At 34.9% G+C, this 23675-nt stretch overlaps 1 pseudogene; it reads right to left on the bottom strand.

The window, feature by feature from the left end:
• LOC124358414 overlaps positions 1 to 11940 on the bottom strand; it is a 230551-nt pseudogene extending 218611 nt beyond the window's left edge.
• Between the last annotated feature and the right edge of the window lie 11735 nt (positions 11941 to 23675).

The following is a 23675-nucleotide window of genomic DNA, read 5'->3' as shown; positions in this document are numbered from 1 at the left end:
TCACTACTCGCATACATAAACAGCTATAAACAGGGTTGGGTTGTTGACATTTTTATGCTCTCAGGGAGATTATTAATTAATCTGACACCAGCTTGTGAAGGAAGTTGTTCAGATGCCAGTGTTCTATGATGTTGCATCCTGTAGCTGTCCCCACCTCTAGTATCATACCTGTGGACGTCCCTGCCACGTACTAACTCACATCGGAATCGGCAATACAGAGCTACATCCAAGATATAGAGGCATGGTAAAGTCAGAAAACCATGCTCCCTGAAAGCATCGCGGCACGACTCTCTAGGATTCAATTTGCACATGATTCTAATGACTTTTTTCTGAACCCTGAAAATTCTATTGAATCTGATCCTAGCACATCCACCCCAAAATCGTATGCCGTAGGTCAAATGGGGATATAAAAGGCCAAAATAGGCCATCCTTAGAACGTCAAAAAAGCAAACCTGTGCCAAATTCCTCAGGGCAAAAACGCCTGAAGCAACCCTTGCACACACATGCTCAACATGATCGGTCCAAGTTAATCCTCTATCGAGATATATTCCTAAAAATTAAGTGGATTTCACTTCCTCTAAAAGGGTGTCCTCTACCATGGCAATAGGTCAAATTTCGTTAATTTGTTGATGGAGACAAAAACTTATATAATTCGTTTTTGTATTATTTGTTTTAAAATTTAAGTCCGAGAAATACTGAATACAAGAATTCAGTTCAAGAAAAGTTTCTATTTCCAGAGCGGTATTTGATTTTGCTCTGACGCAGAGAGTCGTGTCATCCGCATATTGGACTATCTTTCTGATCTGACGGAGCATTAAATTTTTAAATTGATCTCACGGGTAACCAGGATATCAACTGATAGAAAGATAGAAACTGGCAGAGTTAATAAGTTTGTAAACCAACTGAGTACAATCCTATGACGTTTTAAAATATGAAATAATAACACATGTATTCTAATGAAATGAGCTATAGACTTTAAATTGTACATTCCATCTCAGCGAGCTTGTTGCGAGATGCGTGGTATTGCTTACTCCTCCATTGTTGTGTTTAGGCAAAATAAAACTACTTATTTTTATAGCTTCAACTTTTAAAATATGAATCGCACTCTTTGGATTTTCTTAGTACAGAAAGCAATTCTGTTACTTTTAAATAGTCAATCAAAGATAAAAACGTAGGTTAAATGATTGTAATGTTTTTACGAATATATTCCTTTATCCCAACATGGGAAAATAATGCTACAACCATTAGAACCATATAACACAATCTTCAAAAAAACTGTAAATAAATGTATTGCGTTGAAAATTCCACTTTTGAACAAATATAACACAAGCGTCCTGCGAAACATCTATGAATTCATAATATTATTTCAAGCCTTTCATCGCAATAAATGGACTTTGTCTCAAAGAGGAAATAAGACAATAACTTCTCTGAAGACTGAGTTATAAAACGGAAATAGATTATAAAAGAAAAAGGTTCATTACAAATACGTTTCATTGTTTTATGAAATCAAGGAAATTGAACAGATTAACCGGAAATGTTAAACATTATATGTTTATGAGCATCGACAGTCAGAGTCCTTTTATTGGATTTAATATGCAAACATCGTAATCGAACACTAACGTATTTCCTGTTTAAAGATATCAGTTTTAATGTTCTTACAATAATGGCTTTAATATTACTACTTATTTTGCGTAGAGTACGTATAGCCTACGTTATGCGCTCTTACCTATTCCGGATTTCATACCTATTATATTTGACTAGATTAAGCCTAAAATAACAAACTGTGTATTCTCCACTGTGCATTATCATAATAGACAAATAAAAAATGTCTTCTGTATTAATTATTAAAAAAATTCGATATAACATATTCAAAATAATAACTCAAATCCAATATTGTAACAGGAAATGTCAAGGTTTTATTATTGTCTTCTTTTAGTTACAAAACCTCGATCTTTTGTGTTTGTTCCTTAATCTTATTTGTACGCCATTATGATTCTTGAAAAATAACAAATACAAATATTAATAGTATATGCGTAAGTTAAATTACAATTTATATCTAATTATTTATTTTGGACTGCGTATTCAGGGCCAAAGAATGAAATGAAGATAAAGAAATGAAGATAAAGGAAATACATTTTTACTGTACGTGTATGAAAGAAAGCTGAAGTTATCGATGTGTTGTTTATTAATGAAAAATAAGACCCACGCAAGAAAAAAAATATGAAAACTCAACACTTTCTTTAAATCTGTTTCATAAAAAAGTTGCTCTCCTTAATAAGTAAAAGAATACGTCAGTCTTTGAAGTTATTTCATGTACGATTATAAAAATGTCATATAGCTTTCTTTAGCTGATTATTCTGGATCTGTTTACAATATCGCCTCAATTTCTTGCTTTAAATGTCTGTAGTTTCTGGTGGAGAGATAACAAATTATTTCTTCTTTTTTGTTTTAAGGTAATTTATACTAAAGAAATATGGCGTTATAATTTAAAAACATTATTCGGAACCAAAAACTCGTATGCAGCACCTTAAACCTTTTGTTCATGAAAATATTTTTATTTGAGATTGAAATATAGAAGGTTAGATTTAACTTTTTCTAAACGAAACGTTTAAAACTAAAACAAAAAATTAAATTCAATGCAAAATATCATTACTATTATTATTATCTATACAAATATAATCAATTTCAAAACTGCCATCTTGGCGGTGGTGCTTTGTGTCGTAAAGCACAATCCACTTCCACCAATCGGTGACCTAACAAATTCTAACTAAGAAAAGTTTTTTAATTGGGTCCAATTGGTCATCATGTACAATCATTCTAAAAATGTTGCAAAGCGATATAGTGCTATAAAACTTAATACATCAATTAAGAATCTGCTTTGTACTCAAACATCTTTAATAAAGACAGATAGACAGAAAGACCCACTCACACAACACTGCAACTGTTTGCGAGTTTGCTGTAAAGTTTTGGAAGTATCCAAATCTATTCCGTACTTCTAGACCTTTGCAATATCTAAAATATTCAATATATGTATATTAATTGAATGTATAGCGATTAAAAATTTTCCCTAATTCTTTATAAGTGCCAGATGTTTGCAAACCAACCCAGCATTCAATCGTACGAATAAATCACTTTCTGTAAACTGACTTTTCAGTTAACAATTATTTACTTGCATTAATCTTAATGTCCGCTCTGATTGACCATACTCTGCGCCACACCAGTTAGTTTCATATGCTCACTCATATTTCAGCCAATTCCGCGTATAACGAATGACTGAGAGGCGGCCTCGGCCTCGTGGCCAATCAGCCCTAACGAGTCTCTGTACAGTCTGATATAAATCCACTGTACCTAATGAGGCTTGATAGAATACATTAGTCAAGATTTTTATATACCCAGCCCAATTGTTATTTTTATGATAATGCACCTGTTTAATAGGTTTTTCCGTTTCGTAGATAACATTATTGTCTATGTTATGCTTCACGGTTATATGTTAATTCGGTATGTCTTAATTAATTTTCGAACGCGTTAAATTGATCATTAATACACAACTGACATTTTTCTTTCTTTTTAGACGGTCATAAACTCACGTATTATAGCCTTTTGTTATATTTTTAGTCCTCTCTCATTGTAATGATCTATTGTCTTGTAAATTAATCATTGTCTAAAGAAACGGTATTGATAACCACTATCACAAGACAATAGTGGCGGTACTACTACAATGCAACTCCTACAATAAGCGAGAGCACATTCGATTCTAGCGGCCCATAGGCTCAAAATGTTATGGAGTATTTATGATTTGCCTAGTAACACCTCAGTGACAGCTATCTTACACATAACACAAATCAAGAATTGTTCAGACTAGATACCGCGGTATACGATAGTGCCTGAGTATAAGATAAAATTCTTTTCATCCCGTATAAATGACTAAGTGCACTAAGAACCCAGTATATTCTACGAATAATATAATTGAATTAATACATTTTTCTTACTTATTTAACACAATATACAGAGAAAAATGATTTCTTTTGCATTCAAAATCATTCATAATCTTATTCAGATGGTGCAAAAATGTATAATAGTGAATTTTAACACGTATTAAGATATATTTGTGAAATAAAATAAATGTGTACCAAATAGTTAATGACTGTTTTACAGTCTAGTGTTAATTTATTTTTATGGTTAAATTATTGATTGTTTTTTTTTTATTTGTTTTGCCTATTTCCTCGACATATATAGACAAAAGTCGTTTGATAGGCACTTGGTCTTGATAGTCATATGGTTGTTTCGTTATTTAATTACATATGTGAAACAAACCACAAAATATATGAATCGCAGAAAGTAAGGGCTCTGAGGTGTAGTGGTAGGACACTCGCCCGGAAAGTGAGATATATAAAAAGAGAGAATGAGAATAAAAATGAAGTAGTGAATGCAATTAATTGAATGACAATATTATTTACCTCAATATTTCAATAATTAACTATCATAATAAATTTACAGGTTGAATTATTACACCTAATATTAAATTATTAACATTCATCATGATAATAAAGTAAATTTCATATTTTCAAAATATTTTAAATACGTAAATCCTCCAGTGCAGGATGACAGATTAATTTGCGCACAGTTTCCATCTCTTTTGTTGCAAATCTATGCTGTCTCGACAGAGGATTTCAAGCTATTCTATTCTTGATTCATCCAATAATTTGATTAGAGGTAATGCAACATAGTCTTGTCTTTAGCCAATAGTGCAGATCCGATATATAAAAAAGCACGAACCATCGTACATCCTTACAAATTTTATGGAATTTACATGCCCTGAACAATATTGATGAGAACTATGGGTTGATTGTTCGTAATACACTCAAGATGAATCAAATTATTAAAAATATTGTTACCTTGTTGTTACATCTTCTTCGTGAACTCCATAAGAATGAAAGGTCCCAACAAAGGAGTTGAAGAAATAAATCTTGCTTTTGTACTCTTCAGAATAGTAACGAATCTACAAAAACCGATTTTGATGTTACCGATTGGTAAATCTCCCTCATTTTTCAGTTGCCGCAATCGAAAATCAATCATGCACATTTTCATGGAACCATGGAAATTTTGTCGATGTGTAGGAATTCGATATCCTTCCACTGATTCCTTTACATAGCTACTACTATAAGCGGTGCCAAATGTCCTACCATTTTCATCTTCCTCTACTAATAATGATGTGTACTCCACCAAGTCGGCCAAAGTCAATGAGTTAACTTTACCTACTGCCATAACAAGGATTGATGAATTGAATGTGAATGTCTTGCTAACTCCAGGCCCTCCGTGACAAACACTCTGATGCGTATCGGATGTCCATTCATTCGGTCCTTGATACTGAGAGTAACAATACTGAATCATTCTGGCTGTCACAAATTCAATACATCACACATATTCTAACTGTTCAGAAACTTCATCTTCAGCTTCCTCTTCAACCATTAATGCATAATTAGATGCATCTTCCAGTACATTTTTCAAATCATGCTCTTTTACACTTGTTGTCGTTGCTCTTCTCGAGAAACGCATTACTGTATTTAAATTAATGCATCCTCCTCGTTTACATTGTAGACTGCAGGTGTATACAATTTTTTTCCCGGATTCGTCTGTATTTGAAAAAATAACAACAGCTGGAACATTTAAAATTAACATTTTACTATTATTTGTCAACTTGATGAGTCTTCCATGTTGTTGAGGTCTCCTTCCTATTCCACGCAAATTCTTCCTTTTCTATATCCTACTTTCCTCTCATTAAATGGGTCATAATCAATTCTTAGTTCCTGGTGCGCTAGTAGAAATTATTCTCAATATAGATTATAAAGAACAATAATAATTTATGTGTGAAACACACACACCTGTCGACTACAATTGTACGACTTTCGTATGCATGTACTTATTAAAACATTATACAAAGCAACGATAGATCGATCTTAAACGTTAAATGTTCTTATTCCATGTGTATTCGTCCATCAGCTGTTTAAAAAGCTGTTTTGCTCTTAAGAGCGAATTCCGCTTATTGGGTTTATATTGCACTACTATCCAGTTCTGAACTGTGTTTAAAGACCTGGCTTATACGGGTGTTTGTTTTTATGTGTTATGTAGATATATTCGTTAATCTTCAGTGAAAATCTCGGCGCTAAATAGTTAGCATTGATACCTTAATAAGGTCACACAAATTATATACACTGTACCAACACAATCCTCAACATTAATGCAAGTATCTTGTAACACGCTGTGTGTGTGTACGCGCGCGCGTGTGTGAGTGTGTCCGCCGCAGCAACTACCGCTAATTGACGGGACAACATGTGCTCTCGCTCACATATTGCGCACATATTGGCCCGTCATATTAAACTTGTTTATCACTTGCCGCTAGGGTGCCACACGAGGGCTGTTCGCCCTAATATAAAACTTGCGCCACTCTAATACCGAACAATATTGATACCGGATGCAACGCCACTCCCTCCCACTGTTGTATGCCATATAACTTTCCAATATAGGCTAGGCTTTCACAGTTATTACTAAAAATTGGTCATATTCCAGTCGTGGCCCGCAACCTGTACCCAATTTAATCATCTTTATGGTACAGTCTCAAATTTCCAACATTATGTATATGTATACAAATATATACTGTAGCGCCAATCAATTAAATAAATTAAATTTGATACCTCAAAACCTATTCATAATACAAAAAACATATTCTTAAACTACGGTCTGAAAAAATTATTTCCTAACAAAAATGAAAATCTGAAGATTTAACATTCTATGTTCCATTCTCTTTCATGCTAATGCTAATAAATATAAAAGTGTCAGTAATAACACCCATCTAAAAATGTATTTCCAAAAGCTATAAATTTAAAACATATTTTATAAACTACAATGTTATAATTACATACGTTTAATTAGCAGGATTATATAATGGCTCAGAGAATTTTACTTTGAGAAAAATGTTTGACTTCACCATCTCTGACATCAGAAATATAGGGAGAAATCTTGGTATTCAAATAAAGGTGCCCGATGACCCATCGGACCTGAGAAGTCAAAGAGAATTTGTTCCCAATATTTATGGCTGACCATGGGGATGCTTGCAGATATCTGGCTGTCCACGTAAGGGATACCTAAGACAAATCCTACAGCAGATTCAGTGCTCCTGTGGATTAGGGATGGGAGCAGAAATGAGCAACTCAGCAGACAATATGCATCATCCTTGTGGGAGTTCACAAAGTTTTAAACATACATCACGACAAGATATTGAGTATTGATCCAGGTACACACTCTCCAAATCAATGCTCATCACGAATGTTCGATGAACCCCTTTGCAAAATATATTGCATAAATTAGAAAAATATTTGCCATTAATGTTTAGTAGAGAACAGATTCAACAAATAACAACTAGCTTTACTAACAAAAGTCTTCAGGGTATTTGTAGGAGTAGGGTATTTGAGGCACTTGATGTACTTTGCCAGAAATTAAACAGAAACAAAATGTTGAATAAAATATGTCACAATTTTATTAACATGTACCTCAGAGAAGCATGGAGATATCTGGCTGTGCAAGTAAGGGTTGCCAATGACACTCCTGTTAAACCTAATGTAACGACTAAGGAAGGCTTTGGCTATAAGTCTGGGGTGAAATTTGGCCTTGAGGGGACAAGCCCGTAAAAGAGATGATCATACAACATACAGCTAAGGTATGTTGATTTGTATGTATTGTATGTATTATTGTATGTATGATTTGTGGGGACAAGCCCGTAAAAGAGATGATCATACAACATACAGCTAAGGTGACGACTATGGAAGGCTTTGGACATTAGTCTAGGTCGGTGGTTGGTCTCGAGGGAAGAATCCCGAGATACTTGCAAATCAGGTGACCAAACAATAAACACCTGAGGTAACGACTAGAGGCTTTCGCCTTAAGTCTAGGGCAGCGGTTGGACCTGGAGGGAGGTTACAATCCAAAGATACTCGTAAAAGACATGACCAATGAACACACTCTCAGATATCAACAAAGAAAGTTTGAGGTGGCGGTTGGACCTCGATGGCAAATCCAACATATAGGCAAGAGAGGCGATTATATAATAAAATTATATAATATATATCATTGACACTTAAGTAGTAAGTGAAATTCCCATTTATACAAACGGTTCAGTAGATTAAATAAGATCACTTACTGAATGTTTGAAGGACTGCGTGAACTGGCAGATGCGAAGTCCAGGATTTTAGTGAATTAGAAGGAAAACTTTACATCAGAAATGTTCATCATCCTAATTCAAATCTCGTTGTGTTTGTTGGTAGTTTTTATGTTCTGCTAACTCTTCTATTATTATTCTTTTACTTGTTGTCAGACTTAAAAAGTGTTTAAATTTGATTGTAGAGAAATCGATGAATATATATCGCTCAATTATGCATTAAAACTCTATTTGGAGGTATTCTAAATATATCCACGAAGAACGTAGTCAAATAGTATTTGGATGAACCCTTAGGTATGCTTTCAAAGCTACGGAAGAACCTTTTTATTAAATGGTAGTTTGTAAGTAATTGTACTGAATAATTAATTCTTAAAGTTAAGCCTCAAGCTAACCTTAACTTATCTTATTACCAACCAATGGTACTTGTTACGTGTACCAGATGTTTTTCCTTTCTTCTCACCAAGTATCATGCTTGTTTGTGCAATAAACGTGCACATACAAATTCTGATGACGTTTTTAAAATGATCATGCGAAACGTAACAGTATTGATTGAAAAAGTCGGGAACTGTTTTGACAGTTATTCAGGTGGCAAAGATAAGACAAGAAGTTCTTAATTGCCGTGTTTTGTGACTGGTCTGAGGAAAGGGAGTACGCGGGGACTCGTTAGCGCTGATTGGCTGGGTGATTGGCCACAGGTCCGCTCCTCAATCAGTCAGCAGCACAGGGTCGGGCTGTGGCTGTGGCTGGCCGACTGAGACTAACACGGTTTTTACTGTTGATTGCGGCGACTTGTGGGTAAGGGGACACAGACAGCACTTACCCCTCGTTACCCGCGGCTTAATGCCTTCATCAGTGACGCTTTCATGTGAACACTGGATCTGTCCAACAGTGATCACAAACTTGCAAACCTCGTCTGTCCAATGTGCACGATTCGGCTGGAGAAGAATTTTGTATAATGAGTTATCATTGTATCTCTCAAGCAAAATAATACGGGCTTGTGGATTAATCAAAATCATTTTATACAAAGTTTTATAATTACGATATAGTTGTAGAATGTTGATTACATTTGCAGGATTTTAATATGTTTTATCTTAAATGGAATATCAATACGAAAAATTTAAATCCGTGTGAAGTGTTTAAGTATTATTGCATTCTTTCCTTACGCTTAACTTACCTTCCTTTTCAGTTGATACAAGTTAATGAAATAAGTAACCGGAATAATCACTGCTTGTTATTTTTTTGCTGTTATAAAAGATTGTAACAATGCAACTCTTATGCTTTATACTCCAAATGATGCCGGCAAGGGAAACACTGTTGAGTACAAATACTAGGATAACCAATGCTCACCTGATTGTAGCATCTTTATCAGAGATCAAATGTTGGTGACGTCACTCTCGTTGTGACCTGTGAATTACCTACAGCACGTCTAAAAAATAAAAGTATTGACAGAAAATGCATTAATTCTGTATCCTGGTTTTCCTCCGTTATTCCTTATAGTGTTAATTTGGCCATGCTAAAATATACAGTGCTGGCCAAATTATTAGACTAAAGCACATTTTTGTGTTTTTTCTTCTCAATTTTTACTAAAACAAATTTTAATTTCATGTTGGTACATGTTAAAGTATATACCCTCATTCGTGTGTTACTTTAGAATAGTATTAGCAGAAAATTTGGTAATTTTATGTTGGTGGGTGGCAACACTGCCGTTTTTGTTTATCATCTGCCTTTAAAAAATCTACCAGCTCCATAACCAAAATCAGGTTACAGTTAATTTTTCCTGTGGTTAACATGTTTTAGGTTCAGTAGATCTTTCTATTAGTGTGTTCTGTTATAATTAAAGTAAGTTTAAGTTCATTTGTGAGTGTATGAAAACCACTTTTTTACTTCCTTATTGGCTATTTATAAAATTATCAGGAAATGGGTAAAAAGAGGACCTTTCATCAAGGAAATGTGCTGTGGCCAAGGTTCTTTTGGAAGAACAACATTACATACAAACTGCAATAGCACACAGACTAAATATTTCACCGAAGTCAGTTAGTAGGATCAAGAAAACACTTGATATCAATGGTATTTATAAATCCAGCCGTATCGGAAAATGTGGCCGGAAGAAAGCGTTAAGTCCAAGGATGGCCAGAAAGTTGAAAAACATGACACTAGTCAATAGAAAAATGACCAGCAAGGTTCTTAGTGACCAGTTAAGAGATTATGGCACAAATGCTTCGCCCAGGACCATCAGAAGAACCTTGAATGAACAAGGTCTTCGAGCATGCAGGCCTACAAAAAACAAAAAATAATACCGGCAATGGCTAAGAAGAGATTGGAATGGGCCAAAGGCATTTAGTTCACTGATGATGATTGGAACAAGGTACAGTACCCGAAGGTATACAAGTATACAGTATACAGTATACAAGATACTGTATACACACCTCCAATGTCAGGGTAAACTTGCTTCAGGTTTCATGGTTTACACCAACTCCTCAACATTACTTTCTGTACAGACAAACATTGCTTATTTCAGGTCCAGCTTATTTTCCAAAGACACACGAGAGATTTTGTGGTCTAAACACTTTTGAAAAGTCAAATATAAGTCTCACGATATATGTTATTACTCCTGTAAAGCAACTTGTAGAATCCTCCTGTACAGTTGGAGGACATGAAATGATCCAAGTCTTTTTACGGTTTACGAATAAATCTTATCTATGATATAGTAGAACCAACTTGTTCTCACAAAATGTTATCCTTGTTTAGCTTTCTCGTGTATTTCTTAAGATATCAATTAGGTCTTTACACGCTCTGCTCTGAGAGCAATAACATTTCAGGAATAGCAACGTTCCATCGGGAGATTCAGACATGCGTCTGCGCAGTTTTGCCTGAACTCTCAAGCAAACTAGCAGACAAGTTCTAAACCATTTTTTTAATTTTATTCCTGAGGGCTACATACATATTTTTCTGAATGTGAAATATATTTAAAATATTTTTAGTAGTGGATCACAATTAAGATAGTTCATATAAGCATACAATGATAATGATATTTATAGTCAACTCAAACTATGGTCAAGCCTGGTGTGGTTAGTAACCATAGTGAAAGAGATAATATTAAAGATATATAATGAGATAATTGATGTACGAGTATAACGATGGCAATGCTCGACAACAACACATACAATAAATGCTAATAAATTGTGTTACAAACTAAGTGAAACCTTATCATGCGAGGTTAAATTTAACACAACTTTAACTGAGTTACTTGGTAAAGTCATTGTTTCTCGCGTACTTTTCTTGAACAAAAATGACACTCGTATGTTAGCGCACATTCTTCAGTGAATGGTAAAGACCACTTAGTCGTGTTTATATAGGTTCCTCAAAGATATTTTAGTGCGGAGAAATCTCAATAAACTACCTATCTTCTCACATTACACTATTATCGTTAGCATATTTCCAACCGTTGTAAATAAAGAATCTGGATATGATTCCCAGCACTCTTGATAGTAAATAGTTTTCCTACAAGTACAATCTCCTACGAACTACTAAATAATTCGGCAATACAGTACCTGTTAATGTCACACACAACGTCTCAGCTCACCGCGGTCACAGTTACTGGATTAAACACTTGCCACAAGCGATAACAGTCCTCAAGAGTATCACGGATGTTGCAGTGCACAGCTCAAGAGAGGCCGGCGCCTCGCAGTCTACTGAGACTTGTGGTTGTGACAGTAGCGCCCCTCGCGGCAGCGGCGCTCGCAGGTACTAGTTAACTGCCCTTGCCCACCCTCGCCACACCACGACAATGAGTGTAATACTCCTCTCTATAGCAGTGTAGCACTTGTTAACCCTCGATTCCCTCTCACTAACACCTCAGCTATTGCCTGCTACCGCTGTCGCTACACCACCCCTCCTTGTTCTAAGGCGTGTTACTCACATTGCTTCAAGGTAATCAAATCGATCTAAGACAATATCTCTGAATACAAAGAATATAGAAAGAATTTTTTGATCACTTACCGTCAAGCAACAAGTGTTTAAACTAATAAATGTTGTAATCAGCTGAATATAAAAAAATGTGAACTTTTTACACTAGATATATGAGTTTAGCTTCAGGGAGTGAAATTTTTTATTAACTAATAACTTAATAAAGTGGGTTTCTTTACCTAAAATATGATTTAACTAATAACATAAGTTTGTATTTTTTTTTTTTTTTTAAGGAAATCGTTTTTATACAAAAATGTGTCACTTTCGGCAGCTATAACTTATGTAAATGTTGTAAAACTCAGTTATGTCTTCAGCTGTTTTTATTTGCCCCCGATTACCAGTTTTCTAAATCAAATCCCTGAAATATCACGTGGAGCGATAAAAAGCTTTGTTCAACTTGTTCTGCATTCAGAGAAGTGATTTTAAAGGCTATGAATTTTAGCATGAAAAGTATCCTGCTAATCCAACATCGATTGCATCGCATAAAACAAAGATCAATTTAAAAGGCGAGATATTTAGGATAAATGTGCAGTATAATAATATGTACATGTAGAGTTTCATCGAGGACCTCCTTTGAAAAGAAGAAACTTCAACTGGTATTTTTCCATAATAAGACTTACTACAAGAAGTTTCTGAGAATGCACGCGAGTCAGCTGTGGCCCATAACAAATTAATCAAGTCGTGACTTCGATCTCAAGTACGACGCGCTAACACTAATTTTATGGTTTAACGATGCTATATCTATGTGGGAGATAGTGGACCGTTAGGTAGTAAAATAGTTTAACGAGAACTTTAACTGTAAAATGTATTCACCGTGGTATATTTTTATACTGCCATTATATGGTAGAGGAATTCCTTGGAATGCCTGTTCAACTTGGAAAAAATATACCACAATATAACAATCAGAGGAATTTGTGTGCTTCCATTTCATATTTTCCTTCTGGTCAGTCTTCACCATTCACGCCGAGTTCTTCTAGACTTATGTTATTGAACAACATTCCCATGGAGTGGTGGCCCACGCTTGCATTAATCGTAAATCTTCTGCTTTCAGAGCGTTCATCGAATTTAATAGGATGTATATCGTCTAAAATCGTCGCTGAGTCAACCCAGATCAAATACATCCGAGGACTAATCTGTCTCCACCGGTTGCGTTTTGTTCTTTTACATGGAATACTGGGATACTAGTAATATATCGGACGATTATTAACCCAACACGACAGCCTTAAACTTCAGAGGGGCATCATTTACATCCAGAGGCGTCAGGCCCTCCACTTTTTCTTTGCTAGGTCTATTGTCTCCATGACTCTCATATTTGGTATCAGGAGCCATATGCCAATATTGCGTGTATTTCGAGTTAATTAATTCATTTATTTCATTTCAATGGTAATCCATTTGCAAAATAAGCTTCAAATAGAAATATTTATATGATTCAACAACTATATAAACATTTAGTATTGGCAATATTTATAACAGATTGAAGCAACATAGTCCAAATCTAAATAAGACAAACAGACTAAAATGTAATCTAGCTATACTGCAATAAATGTAAGGCTATTCAAAAAGTTAATATAAATATAAATGGTATGGTAATTACGTACTTCATATCACTACGGAGTATATAATAATGTCGGTGTACATAAACACGCGGTCGTCTTCGCTATGGATTCTGCCATGAACGCTTGGATGGAAGCTGGGGTTTTGGAATCCAATTAGAATCTACGTTATGACACTATTGTGTTCCTTGTTCCATTACCTGACGGTGGAATACGACATGTCTATTCCTGTTGTTGTACATTTTACAATGCCCTGCTTTATGGTCTAAAGACCATATCTGATTAAACTGAATCACTCTAAACAGATCGAAGATTTGCGCCTACATCAGGACTCGTTTCAATCGTGAATAATCAATGTTATAAAACTAGTGATACTGTCCGTTACCTGCGGTTTCACGTGCTATTCTCCGCTGAGTAACAGATGTTTCATCATATTCAATGCCTTTTTACCGCACCTCCAGTATAATGTGGTCCTTGTAAGACAATAGTCCGAAGCATTTCTCATTAACCATATATCACCATTTCCGAAGCATTTGCGTATTATTAACTAATGGTTATTCTAAAGACAAACAGGGCGGGGCTCTGAATTAACAATTGTGATGAATTTCAGTTTGTATTAAACATGATTTTAAAGGCTCAATACAACATATAGTGTCAGGTAGCCTATTTAGGTTAAGTTCTATATCTAATTTTACTTTACTATTAAATTTGCTACTGTAAGGAATAAAATATTTTAGTTTGAGTTCTTACCTAACACAAATAAGATAACTTGAATATCTATGCAAAGTATCTATTTTTGAGTTTTTTCTAAAGTCTCACATTTTCTGGTGTACTCAGGATTTTTATGAAGACACTTGAATTTACTTCATCCCTCAGGCTTTTTGATGTTCGATTAGTTCCGTTGTCAAGTATGACTCTGGAGAGTTCACTGTCATCCCACAGCTTTTTGATGTTCCACTTGTTCCATTGTCAAGTATGACTCTGGAGAGTTCACTGTCATCCCACAGAGCCTTTTGATGTTCCACTTGTTCCATTGTCAAGTATGACTCTGGAGAGTTCACTGTCATCCCACAGCTTTTTGATGTTCGATTACTTCCGTTGTCGAGTATGACTCTGAAGAGTTCACTGTCACCCCACAGGCTTTTTGATGTTTCACTTGTTCCGTTGTCGAGTATGACTCTGGAGAGTTCACTGTCATCCCACAGCTTTTTGAGTTCACTGTCATCCCACGGCTTTTTGATGTTCCACTTGTTCCATTGCCAAGTATGAGTCTGGAGAGTTCACTGTAATCCCACAGCTTTTTGATGTTCCATTTGTTCCGTTGTTGAGTATGACTCTCCGAGTTCACTGTTATATTAATATGTGTTGAATAACTTTACCTTTGACATCTGAAGACGAGAACAGGCTGCAATCCTCGAGTACGCTCTGTTGTGTTCTATTTTTGTAAGATACAGGACGTATAATGTATAACGATGCCAAGTGTCAGAAATATTGTTACCCTTTCAAATAATCCATCGTAAAAAAATAATTTGAAACAAAGGAATTCAATATATTCTAACTAAAATTACTAATGGGGATCATCGTTGCAGTAGGAGAAACCATCTATTTCCAAGGATATTACTTTGAGATTAACAAGAATCACTAGAAAGGGGTTTTGGTCGTAGTATTTGGTTCTGAAGTTTCCAAGAAGTCTATTATAGTGTATAGTGAAACTATAAGCGCCAGTAAGGCGTGTCTGTGGAGCTGTAAAGAGAAATAGTGGCTTAGTGAGCACCTAGAAGGTAAAATGAATCTCAGTTCGGAGAAACATAACATATACTTTTGAGGTTTATGAGATTTTAGTGGCTAGACATACTTAAATAAATTGAATGTGATTTTTTTTGTCGTTGTCGCTATCTTTTTGACGCCTACAGTGATGTTAAGTTAGCTTTGGCAATAAATATTCGTTTGAAAACAAAGGTAAAGACTTGAGTAAAATATTATTTATGAAATTGTTTGTAACACTAATCATATGGTCATCGTTAGACCATAAGATTAGTGTTACCGCGTCGTAGTTGAGATCGAAGTCACAACTTGATGTGTTTTGGGCCACAGCTGACTCTTTGTATTCTCAGAAACTTCTTATAGTAAGTGTTGTGATGGAAAAATCCCAGTTGAAGTTTCTTCTTTTCAAAGGAGGTCTCCGATGAAACTCTATTTGTAGATATTATACCGTACATTTTATCCTAAATATCTCGCCTTTTATAATAAAAATTGATATTACTCTCAAAGGTATATGTTTGGGAACATTAGCCAATTCATTTTGAAGAAAATCTTTAGAGAAAATTATGCCTATAGAATGTCTACATTATGTGTCTGCGTATTATCAACATTCTATTAATAGATACACATTTTTATCTTCACATGAGTTTTTAAAGAGAGCGACCGCTGATGTTTTCCCCCTATGGGAATTCTTTTATAAATACATTCTCAAAACAGCTACTTTATCATATATAAGAGCGCTAGGTTTTGCCAACGAAGACTAAACAGATACGATGCGATAAAAGGTTCCTTGTTTAAGCCCAGTGCCAGGACGATGGCTGGAGTAAGTAGCGCTATAGCCAGTAGAGTTGTTGTGAGGTGGGAGGGTAAAAGCTCTCAGAAGCACTCCCCAGAGATTGTCCTTGCTCAGTTTAATATTTCATGTCCCGCTGCGTTTTCTCGACTTTTGACAGATCCAATTTGAAAGTCGATGTCCGGCCTGGGACTGGGACCCACCTGAAGCCTTAACAAAGGCTGAATTTCCGTTAACTGAATACTTTATACTTGTTTATATCGTTTCAAACATTTTAATTGGGAACCTTTAACAATGGCTTTCTATTCATATTATATTATTATTGAAAGTTTTTATTATCTGAACGTGCTCAATGATCATCTGGTTTAAATATAACTTGTGACTGTTTTTGTCCGTACAAAGTCACAATTTGACTCTTATTATAATCTAAGTTACGAGTAAATAGTTTTATTTCATTATTATCCTCTCGACAAACAGACTAGATTTGCTTGAAATGTGACTAAACTATTGGAAAACAGTGAATGCTCTACTGCTATTGTTTTGTGTGTTAGAATATTTATTCAGTTATTAAAAAAAAACTAATGTAGAATAAAACTGCAGAATAAATCTGAACAATTAGCATTTCTTGTGATGGAAGAGCAGTAAGATAATGTTTTATTACAGGAACATGTGATACACTAAAGGAAAATTAAACATTAGACAATCATATTAGTGTTCCAACTTTTAAAATATATTTTGTATTAGTAACATTAAAATTCAGGTCTTAAAAAGAGGATTTGAGAATACAGAAAATGCTCATATGTAAATTTAATTGTATGACTATATGCAAAATGACAGTTTTTATAAACAATCTACAGAACTTCAGACGAAATAAATTTAACACCAAGTTTGAAATAATAGACAGCTACTAGGGAAGATTTAAAGATTTTGACCTACTTGCAGCAATAGCTGTATACGTTGACATAGTAGTCCAGATAGTCCAGAGAGCCTATGGTTAATCTGCATTAAATAAGCACACAGCCTTGTTATTCTTAAAAAATAAATTGGTTGTCACCCACGCTAGTTGTAGTAGAGGTCCAATGGAACGGATCAAAAGGTTTTAAAAATTTAGAACATTTTTTTCTCAGATTATATTTTCTTTAGCTTTACACAAAACCAACCACCAGACACGTAATTAAATGTTTAATCAAGTAAACAGAGCTATAAATTTTAGTATCACATCCAAATATTATTCAGTTGAGATCTATACCCCATCTATAGAAATCTAAATTGTTAAATATAAAAAGTGGGAACATACAGCCTCTACGTCTACTTGCCTGGCGGTGATATAACTGATGTATATGAGTGTAACGGGTGGATTTAATTGTATCAAGCTAGGAAAAATACAATCTGAGACAAAATTATTGTCTCATATTTTTAAACCTTTTTATTACTAGCAATAACGTGGGTTAACATAGTTTCAAAATATTGCAGAATAATTGTACATAAAAACGTATCAGGACGTTGCTAAACTCACTCCAGTCAGTATCGTCAGCTACAAAATTTTAAAACAATTTAAATAGCTTTTAAGTTACAAACAGCTTTTAAGATAACAAATTTTTGGGAGAAATGCAAATAATTACTTATGTATATATAAGGACTCTTAAGTGGCGAATTTCAGCCTCTATATCGTTGTTTTACGGTTATATAACTATTAATTATCGGTTTTAACTTAATCGAGCTAGGACAAACATAATATGAGACAAAAATATCATCGATTATTTTTTTTTTAGAGAGATTTTGAAATCCTTCCATTTCGACCTTCGCCATAACTGTCGTGGCTGATATTTGAATTCTTTGATATTTGAGTCTATAAAAAGTGTAGTTGGCGTTCAACAAATCTCAAATATTAAAATATACATATATAAAGAGTTGCTTTCTCTATAGAAATAACAGATGTTTTGTAATAGGTCATCTTAGTCCCTTAAGTGAAGTTTTTGCGTAATCTTGTAACACATATCTGAGAAAAATAGCAGGCACACAATTTTAGTTGTTTCAGTGCGCTAACCTCAAATTTTGTTGTTGTTTCAGTAGCAGTAATTGTAAAAAACATATCTGTTTTTTATACGTACACTTGACAGTTTTTAAGTAATAAACGTTAACTAAAACGTGGAAGTTTTAATTTTTGTTACAATAAAAACGTTTTTTCATCACACATAACTAGTTAGTGACCTTCAACGTATTATCGTATTTCCTTAAACATATTATTCTGTAAACAACCACCTTTGCTCCTAGTGACAACTGCGATTCTGACAACGCTGTATCAGTTGAAGATTAAGAAAACAGGTTTTTTCTGGATCTAACACCTGAAGAAGAGATCAGATTGCAGATATCAAAACGTAGTGTTACTAAGTTTTTGTACTACTGAACGATGGCAAACGTCCGGAAAATCCTGTTTCCGTCACAATCCGTCCATCGTCAAAAAAAACCTTCAAACAAGGTTAATTTCATACATAGTCGTCTGAAAAATTCGCACTAAATAATCATTTATAGTTTAAAACAAGTTAGACAGTTCCAGTAGAGAGACTATTTCCGTTTTACGAACTAACTGGAGGAAATAAATCGTCAGTGGGTCAGGGTGACTAACAAAGGGAGAAAGGGAATGCGTTATACTGTTGACATTGTGTGGTCCTTGATCCGGTGATTCATGACGCCGCGGTGGCGGACCGTGTAATAGCTTCAATAACATTCTGTTTCACAAATCCACGCTAACCGTCGCGTTGCGTGCCGTCGGTGTCGTCGCCTCTCGAGGCGCGATGAGTCACAAGTGCTGCGATGCGGTAATACAGTGAATATAAAACTAATCAATGTATGAAAACTAAATTTTTTATTGACATTTTTATTGCGATAGTGCTATAAATGTATTTGAATCAACATTCAGTTACGACAAACTAGTATTTAAACTTCTGTTATATACAATTGTTATAGCCAGTCAAAATCTAACTGTTGAAATGTTTAGTTGTTCCCATTCGTATTTATTACTTTCATTAAGGGTAATATTAAGAATCCAAAGAATCCAACAGGTCGTTGTCTGTCTTGATGTCTTTCTATATGGCAATTCTCGACAGAAAGGTCAAAATTGTTACACGAATTTCCTCTGGATCCAAGGAAGACTTCTATTATTTTTAGGGTCACGGTTCAAGGTGTAATATAAATATAACTCATACTTACATTGGTGTTATTGCAACAAGAAAGTCGCATAGTCGACAAATGTATAAACACGTTGAGTGCAATCATATGCCATTATATCGTGTGACCTAGTTACAAAGATGATAAAATTTGTTGTATTGGTTGGAAAGACTCTAGTTACGTTCAGTTGGGTCCCTCGATATTCCGTTGTATCGATTTACTTTACTATTATAATAACTTTTAGTACAGAGTACGAGCACTTGTACATTGTTACGAATATTGAATTTACTTATACTGAACCAGGTTTTCAAAGATTTACACTCCTTGTCTAAAGAATCTTAAGAATTTCTTACCCGTTGAGCATATTTATGGAAGGATTACCATCAACAAGATTAATTTGATAACACTTATCCACAGTTTCAATAAATCCTGAAGTATGATTGGAGCATTATTCAAGTATCAACGATCTGTGAGGGAAAGATTAAACTGTTTGTTAACTAAATCCAAATAGAGAAATATGCAGCTGCCCCAAAGAAACCTATGCAGTCAAAGCTTGAGACTACAATCATTGACCATGCCGCACAACTCTACCACTCTGCGACGACCAAATCTCTCGTCAAGTAATCATTCCGTTGCTCTCCACTCTGCTTCGTGACCTGACGTTTCCCACCGTGTAACCGATCTTTTACAGACCATATCGAGCTAATGGCATCCCTTTTCAGTGTCGAACAACTGCTCAGTTCCACGGACCAACCGGCGTCAAACAAAGCCGCCATCAGGATTCATGTCGCACGCAGGATCTTTATGCGAGTTCGATGGCAGCTCTGTATCACGAGAGTGTCAGTCTCCGTGTCATGAAGATGAATCTCCGTCAGGCAGTTGAGACAATGACATTCAGCACATCTTCCACACAGTTGAAACAATAACAATCAGCACCTCTTTCACACAGTTGAGACAAAGACATTCATAATCGGCGTCAAGCAGTCGAAACAGTGACATTTGGAATATATTCTATACTAATAAGACAGTGACATTCATAATCTGCGTCAAGCAGTTGATACAGTGACATTCAGCACGTCTTCCACACAGTTGAGACAAAGACATTCATAATCTGCGTCAAGCAGTTGAGACAATGACATTCAGCACCTATTCCACACAGTTGAGACAAAGACATTCATAATCTGCGTCAAGCAGTTGAGACAATGACATTCAGCACCTCTTCCACACAGTTGAGACAAAGACATTCATAATCGGCGTCAAGCAGTCGAAACAGTGACATTTGGAATATATTCTATACTAATAAGACAGTGACATTCATAATCTGCGTCAAGCAGTTGATACAGTGACATTCAGCACGTCTTCCACACAGTTGAGACAAAGAGTTCATAACCTGCGTCAAGCAGTTGAGACAATGACATTCAGCACCTATTCCACACAGTTGAGACAAAGACATTCATAATCTGCGTCGAGCAGTTGAGACAATGACATTCAGCACCTTTTCCACACAGTTGAGACAAAGACATTCATAATCGGCGTCAAGCAGTTGAAACATTGACATTTGGAATCTATTCTATACTAATAAGACAGTGACATTCATAATATGCGTCAAGCAGTTGAGACAATGACATTCATAATCTCCACGATACAGTTGAGATGGTGACAATCATAATTTCCTCGACACAGTTGAGATAGTGGCATTCATAATTTACACGATACAGTTAAGACAGAGGAATTCCGAATTCCCTTCAAGCAGGTAAGACAGTGGCATTGAAAGTCGTTGATAGAGATAAAAACACATTGGTGATTTAACCTATGTTATTTTAGTGTTCTATAAAATATTATTCTGTTGAGATCTGTATCTGATATATTGTATATATAAATTTAAATTATGCATTGAATAACCAATAAAACTATCTATGGTGTAACGACAAGAAAATAGTGTACTCCATAAAATCAATGAACTGTGAATCACACAGCTACTTCGATTAAAGTACCAGCCTGGACTAATTGGTTAATTTATAGCGTCATCATTAAATTAGAATCGCCTTCCTCTGTGTGTGTTAATAGAACGTTTTGCTGTGTCCCAGTATTTCTTTATAACTTCTTATACTTACTATCACACATGTAAAGTTGTGAGAAAGTGAGGTGGACGGAGATTGGCTGCCGCACAACAATGCTGGCAACAATTCAGAACAACACAACTCGACAACAATAAGGCACAACTCTATCAACAGAACAACTCGAGGCCGGCCACAGAGCTAGAGGTTTAATGAGAATTTTTCACTCCGATAATTTTTCCATTAACTCGAGAAAGCGGACTAAGCGACGAGGAGATGGGTGTACCGATGTTTCTTACTTCCCTCAATCACTATTAAGAGGTTGCGCAAAATCTTTATTTTTATGTCAAGTGAATTTGAAATTAGATATGAAACGAGTAATACGTTCTGATAAGATTTTAGAATGTACTTCAATCTTTCAGTTAGTAAAATATTTAATGTTTTTGTTTACTTAAATAATTTGTTTCCAGGTTCAGAAGGACTTACAGAAGTAAAATTTCCAATACATGTACGTTGGTTTCCAGGATAATGAAAACTTGCGGATATTAGGAATTAGTTATTTTTCATTTATAATTTGATATTCGGACGCAGGATGTAACAGATATGGCGACTGCAACATTTCATTTTATACGAAATAGCAACAATTTTAAGAACCCTAGCTCATAAGACTGTATTTTTAACCGATACGCTGTCACTACAAGAGTTATTCCCGAACGTCTACCAGGACTCTAATTGTCATAAATTCATTCTGTGTTTATTATTCTTTATACATAAAACAGGAATTATACAGTTTATTACAAGCAATTAATTGCCCTTGAACCAAAAGATCCAAATACCTTATCAAAGAGGATAAACAACACAAAATATATTTAAATTAATTACACAGAAGATCATTATATAAAACTAAATTAAATAGAAATAAACACTTATTATAAAAGAGTCTTTCATTATGAACACAATACAACCACTGACTTTGTATATCCCCTCAACGAATACTTTTTAATTAACAACTTTGCTGACTGCGAGTAATTAAGTCAAAGTATAAAGTTACTTTCGGTTTAATTAAAATGTGTAAAAAGAAGTTATGGGATTATTAAACACAGCTTTTAATTAAAACAGGCACGAGTTCCGTAGTTAAAACGGTGTTTGTTTTATCAGGTCGGTTAACGACAGCGCAAAACCTTCTCATTATTAGTCAGTGACCGATGTTGTTACATCACCTCACTCAGTATTAGTCAATGTTACATCAACTCACTCAATATTAGTCAGTGTTACGACCACTCATTCATTGTTAGTTAGTGACCGATGTTGTTACATCACCTCACTCAGTATAAGTCAATGTTACATCAACTCACTCAATATTAGTCAGTGTTACGACTATTCATTCATTATTAGTCAGTGACCGATGTTGTTACATCACCTCACTCAGGATTAGTCAATGTTACATCAACTCACTCAATATTAGTCAGAGTTACAACCACTCATTTATTGTTAGTTAGTGACCGATGTTGTTACATCACCTCACTCAGTATTAGTGAGTGTTACATCAACTCACTCAATATTAGTCTGTGTTACGACTATTCATTCATTGTTAGTCAGTGACCGATGTTGTTTTATCAACTCACTCAATATTAGTCTGTGTTACAACCCGTGTTACGACTATTCATTCATTGTTAGTCAGTGACCGATATTGTTACATCACCTCACTCAGTATTAGTTAATGTTACAGCAACTCACTTAATATTAGTCTGTGTTACAACCACTCATTCATTGTTAGTTAGTGACCGATGTTGTTACATCGCCTTACTTAGTATTAGTCAATGTTACAACAATTAAATTTAGTTAATGACCGATGTTGCTACATTGTCTCACTCAATACTAGTCAATGTTACAGCCACTCAGTGACCGATATTGTTACATCACCTCACTCAGTATTAGTTAGAATTACATCAACTCACACAATATTAGTCAGTGTTACGACCATTCATCCACTGTCAGTTAGAGACCGATGTTGTTACATCGTCTCACTCAATATTAGTCGGTGTTACAATATTCATCATAATTATTATACATATATATATATATATATATATATATATATATATATAATAATTATTATTAGTTATTGATCGATCTTGCTAATATCCTACGATATCACAATCATA

This window comes from Homalodisca vitripennis, chromosome 3, assembly GCF_021130785.1.
Source record: "Homalodisca vitripennis isolate AUS2020 chromosome 3, UT_GWSS_2.1, whole genome shotgun sequence".
In the NCBI taxonomy this organism is placed as follows: Eukaryota; Metazoa; Arthropoda; class Insecta; order Hemiptera; family Cicadellidae; genus Homalodisca; species Homalodisca vitripennis.
The sequence above is the reverse complement of the archived record's forward strand: the minus strand, read 5'-3'. Positions and strand labels throughout refer to the sequence as shown.